The following is a 6,041-nucleotide window of genomic DNA, read 5'->3' on the forward strand; positions in this document are numbered from 1 at the left end:
GAACCACCTCTTCCCATGTGGCCTGAAGACCCCTGGACTTCACTCTGCTCCTGTGGATTCACTCTTCTCACCAGAGCACTGTCATGTATCGAGCTGCAGAGATTCAGACTCTGTGCCTCCTCTGTTTATAGAGTCTTAGTGGAATTTAAACCCTCTCCTTTCTCCCTTCTCCCTTTTTAGTTCAGTCCCTGTGGCTGTCTCCACTTTTCCACTTTCTCTCCAGCCATTTTTTTGGGGGGGTGCTTTTCCCATATTCTCCCTCCCCCCATCTCTGTCCTCTCTCTGCAAGCAAAAACAGTTCCCTGTCCTCTACAACTCTCTCCCCCAGTTCACCTCTCTGTGCAGTGTACCTCCTGAGTTCTGTGGTTCAGGTTGTGCAGATTGTTGTGTTAATCCTGAAATCAGTTTTCTAGGTGTGCAGGATGGTTTAGTGTTGATCTGGCTGTATTTTATGGATGTGAAACACACACAAAAAAACTTCCTTGCTGTTCCGCCATCTTGGCTCCTCCCCCTGTGAATAATTCTTTTAATGTATTGTTGGATCTGGTTGGCTAGTATCTTGTTGAGAATTTTTGCATCCATGTTCATCAGGGAAGTTGGTCTGTAGTGCTCGTTTTTAGTGGGGTCTTTGTTTGGCTTTGGAATCAAGTAATGCTGGCCTCGTAGAATGAGTTTGGAAGTTTTCTTTCCATTTTTATTTTTTGAAACAGCTTGAGAAGAATAGCTGTTAGCTCTTCTTTAAATGTTTTGTAGTATTCCCCTGGAAAATCATCTGGCCCTGGACTCTTGTTTGTTGGAAGATTTTTCGTTGCTGATTCAATTTCTTTACTGGTTATGGGTCTGTTCAAATTTTCTATTTCTTCCTGTTTCAGTTTTGGTAGTGTATATGTTTCTAGGAATTTTTCCATGTCTTCCAGATTGCCCAGTTTGTTGGTGTATGATTACTCATAATATTCTCTTATTATTGTTTATATATCTGTGTTGTTGGTTGTGATGTCTTCTCTTTCATTCATAATTTTATTTATTTGTGTCCTTCCTTTTACTTTTGGATTAGTCTGGCTGGGGGTGTATCAATTTTGTTAATTCTTCCAAAGAACCAGCTCCTGGTTTCATTGATACGGTGTATTTTGTTTTTGTTTTTGTTTTTTATTTCAATACCATTGATTTTTTCTCTAGTCTTTATCAATTCCCTTCTTCTACTGATTTTTGGCTTCATTTGCTGTTCTTTTTCTAGCTCTTTTAGGTGTAAGGTTAGTTTGTATATTTGAGACCTTTCTTCCTTCTTTAGGAAGGCCTGGATTGCTATATACTTCCTTCTTATGACCACCTTTGCTGCCTCCCAGAGCTTTTGGGATGCCGTATGTTCATTTTCATTGGCTTCCATGTACTTTTTAATTTCTTCTTTAATTTCTTGTTTAACCCATTCATTCCCTAGTAGGATGTTCTTTAATCTCCAAGTATTCATTGTCTTTCCAATTTTTTTCGTGTGGTTTATTTTGAGTTTCATAGCGTTGTGGTTTGAAAATATGCAAGGTATGATCTCGGTCTTTTTGTTCTTGTTGAGGACTGATTTGTGATCCAGTATGTGATCTGTTCTGGAGAATGTTCCATGTATACTTGAAAAGAATGTGTATTCTGCTGCTTTTCAATGAAATGTTCTGAATAGATCTGTTAAGTCCATCTGGTCCACTGTGTCATTTGGAGCCATTTTTTTCTTATTGATTTTCTGCTTAGATAATCTGTCCATTGTTTTTAGTGGATGTTGAAGTCCCCTCCTATTATCGTATTGTTATCAATGAGTTTCTTCATGTTTGTGATTAATCTATATATGTATTTGGGTGCCTTCATGTTGGAGGCATAAATATTTGCAATTATTGATCTTCCTGGTGGAAAGACCCCTTAGTTATGATATAATGCCCTTCTTCATGTCTTGTTACAGTCTTTATTTTAAAATCTAGATTGTCTGGTATAAGTATGGCTACACCAGCTTTCTTTTGACGACCATTAACATGATAAATTGTTCTCTCTCCCCTTTCTTTTTCTTTCTTTCTTTCTTTCTTTCTTTCTTTCTTTCTTTCTTTCTTTCTTTCTTTCTTTCTGTTTATTTTTGGGAGAGACAGAGCATGAGCACAGAAGGGGCAGAGAGAGAGAGAGAGAGAGAGAGAGAGAGAGAGAGAGAGAATTCAAAGCAGGCTCCAGGCTCTGAGCTGTCAGCTCAAAGCCTGATGTGGGGCTTGAACTCACAGTTGTGAGATCATGACCTGGGCTGAAGTCAGATGGCTAACCAACTGAGCCACCCAGGTGCCCCTCTATCCCCTTACTTTCAATCTGCATGTGTCTTTAGGTCTAAAGTGAGTCTTGTAAGCAACATATAGATTTGTTTTGTATTTTTATATATTCTGATACCCTGTGTCTTTTGATTGGAACATTTTGTCTGTTGACATTAGCGTGAGTACTGAAAGATATGAATTAATGTCATTGTGTTGCCTGTTGAATTGGTGTTTCTGATGTTCTCTGGTCCTTTCTACTCATTGTTGCTTTTGGTGTTTTTTGTTTTGTTTTGTCTTTTCTCCACTCAAAGCGTTCCCCTTCAAATTCCTTGCAGGGCTGGTTAAGTGGTCACAAACTCAATTAGTTTTTATTTGGGAAACTCATTATCTATTCTATTTTAAATGACAGGCGTGTTGGATAAAGAATTCTTGTCTTCATATTTTTCTGATTCAGCATGTTGAATATATCCTGCCATTCTTTTCTGGCCTGCCAAGTTTCTGTGGATAGGTCTGCTGCGAACCCGATCCATTTTCCCTTACAGGTTAAAGACATTTTTTCCCTTGCTGCTTTCATAATTCTTTCCTTGTCTGTGTATTTTGTGAATTTGACTATGATATGCCTTGCTGATGGTTGGTTTTTGTTGAATCTAATGGGAGTTCTCTGTGCTCCATGAATTTTGATGTCTGTCCTTCCCCAGTTTAGGAAAGTTTTCTGGTATAATTTGCTCACATCAGTCTTTTGCCCCTTTATATCTTCATCTCTTATGATTTGGATGTTATTCCTTTTTTTTTTTTTTTTTTTTTTTTTTTTTTAATTTTTTTTTTTTTTCAACGTTTATTTATTTTTGGGACAGAGAGAGACAGAGCATGAACGGGGGAGGGGCAGAGAGAGGGAGACACAGAATCGGAAACAGGCTCCAGGCTCTGAGCCATCAGCCCAGAGCCTGACGCGGGGCTCGAACTCATGGACCGCGAGATCGTGACCTGGCTGAAGTCGGACGCTTAACCGACTGCGCCACCCAGGCGCCCCCCGGATGTTATTCCTTTTGAATAAGTCACTGAGTTCTCTAAAAGTATTGTTATCTTTTGCCTTTGTTCCCCCCTCCCCTTTTTTTCCTGCTCGTTATTCTCCATAATTTTATCTTTAAATCGCTGATTTACTGTTCTGCTTCATCTTTCTGGCTGTCGTGGCATATATTTCAGATTGCATCTCAATTATAGCATTTTTAACTTCATCCTGACTAGATTTTATTTCTTTATCTGCACAGAAAGGGATTGTATGCTCTTTTCCTTTTCAGCTAGTATTCTTATTATTGTCGTTCTAACTTCTAGTTTAGACATCTTGCTTATATCTGTATTGATTAATCCCCTGGCTGTTATTTTTCCTGTTGTTTCTTGGGGTGAATTACTTCATTTTGTCATTTTGGAGGAAGAAAAAAAATAATAAAGTAAAAAATAAGAATTAAAAACAAAACAAGCAAATAAAGGAATCTAACTTCTAGGTGTGTTTTGGTCTGTTTGTTGAAAGAAGCTTGATACGCTAGAGAAAAAAGGGAAAGAATAGAAAAAAGGTAAAAATTTTTTTAAAAATTCAAAAAATTTTATGTAATAAAATAGAATAAAATGAAATAAGGAAAATGAAATAGAATAAAAAAATTGAAAAATAAAAAAAATAAGTAAAAAGTAAAAGTAAATTTTTCTCTTTCTGTATCCAAGAATGAGAAAGAAAAGGAAGAAAGGAAAAGAAAACAATTTAAGCACAAAAGAAAGAATGAAAAAAAATTAGCAAACAGAATGAGTCCCGAATAAAGTTATATCCAGTTTCTCCTAGAACTGAAATTATGAGGCACTCTAAAGTCTTGTACAGTAAGCAGGTGGAGTGACTTGTGCTGGTCTTCAAAGGGGATGTGCTTGGAGAGCGCAGTTGGGGTGGGGCTTGGTGTAATGGCTCTGTTCTCCACTAGGTGGCTCTGCTTATTATCTTGGATCATGCATGGGAGAGGTGGAAATGGCTTCATCCAGATCCCTAGTCTGTGGCACAGGAATTTGACTCTCTCACTGATTGTCAATCAAGCACCCCTCCTTTGTCTTGGGCTTCTGTCTACTCCCCCCTCTACCCTGTCCATGTTCAAGCTGTCCACCTGCAAGGCAGCTCCTCCCTCCAGAGTTTTATCTCAGATGGGGTTGTGTTTCACAACCCTTCGCCTTGTAGACCCCTGTGGCTTGGACCCACACCGACTCTCTGGGAGCGGGTCTTGCTGAGCAATGGCAGGTGCTGGCTTACTCCAGAAAACGTTCGTGGATTGGGCAGTGGGAGAGGTTCAGAGATTATGGCAAACCACAACACACAGTGCCAGGCTTCACTGCACTCTGCTATCTTTGTCCCAGTACCAGCAAACATGGCTGCTCTCCAGGGTCGCCTGGGACCTTTTTCTGTAGGGAGGCCTTAGGGCCTCTACCAAATGTACTCCAAGCAGGGGAACCACTTCTCCCCATGTGGCACATGGACCTCTCAGACCCCACTGCCTGGTCCTGGGGATTCACCCTTCTTCCTCACCAGAGCACCTCCAGGCACTGAACTCCAAAACTTCAGACTCTGTGCTACACTGTTTATAGCATACTTGTGATATTGAAACCCTCTCTTTCTTCCCATCAGTGGTTTTGGGGAACAGATTTCTTGTTCATTCCCTGTGTTTTCACTCTTTCTCTATCTTTCTCTCCAGCTACTTTTGGGGGGAGTGCTTTTCTTTCATGATTGTGGTGTGCCACACTCTCTACCTTTACCTTTCTCAGTCCTCTCTCCATAGAAATAGCTCCCTCACATGTTAGTATTCTTATTACAAAGGACAGTGTTCTTAGGTTTAGACACACTGACAACTCTGGTGTCAGCAGAAAATGACAATATGTGCTTTATTTTGACAATTCTAAATCTTTGAGACAAGAATTGCTATTATTGCCTCCTCCCCACTCTTTGATTGTCCTGAATCAGTAAATCTGTTTCATCCTATGTATTGGGCCCTTTTCATAATTGTTGGGAAATTAATAATTTCTTTTTTATGCTTATTTAGTTATTTTGAGAGAGAGAGCTCCCACACACAAGTGAGGAAGGAGCAGTGAGAGAGAGAGAGAGACAGAGAGAGAGAGACAGAGAGAGAGAGACAGAGGCAGAGACAGAGAATATATCCCAATTGGGCTCCTCACTGTTAGCACAGAGCTCGATGCAGGACTTGATCTCATGAACCATGAGATCATGACCTGAGCTGAAATAAAGTCAGATGTGTAACCGCCTGAGCCTCAGAGGCAGCCCAAGGAAAATTAATAATTTCTGGGAAAGAGAGTAATTCTCTTTAAATTTAAAATTTTCTATCTGTTCTGTATATTCTTTCTGTTCTGTATATTCTGTAGTTAACATTCATTGGAATATTGTATGTGAGAAAGAAGAGGACATTTCCTTTTTTTCTGGGAAGTTACTCTTTATAATCCTGAGATTCAAGTGGATATTATCTTATGTCTCTCAAAACTACATACATGGAGGCAGCTAATAGCGAGCTGTTTTTTTTTTAATTAATTGATTAAGTTTTAAATTTACATCCAAGTTAGCATATAGTGCAATAATGATTTCAGGATTAGATTCCTTAATGCCCCTTACCCATTTAGTCCATCCCCCCTACCTCAACCTCTCAAGCTACCCTCTGTTTGTTTTCTGTCTTTAAGAGTCTCAAGTTTTGTCCTCCTCCCTGTTTTTATATTATTTTTGCTTCCCTTCCTTTA

The 6,041-nt window shown here is 39.3% G+C and overlaps 1 protein-coding gene across 10 annotated transcripts in view; it reads left to right on the forward strand.

Moving 5' to 3' along the window:
• KDM4C (lysine demethylase 4C) overlaps positions 1 to 6,041 on the forward strand; it is a 437,278-nt gene that overhangs the window by 236,159 nt on the left and 195,078 nt on the right. The gene's annotated exons all lie outside the window — the stretch shown is intronic.

This window comes from Lynx canadensis, chromosome D4, assembly GCF_007474595.2.
Source record: "Lynx canadensis isolate LIC74 chromosome D4, mLynCan4.pri.v2, whole genome shotgun sequence".
NCBI lineage: Eukaryota > Metazoa > Chordata > Mammalia > Carnivora > Felidae > Lynx > Lynx canadensis.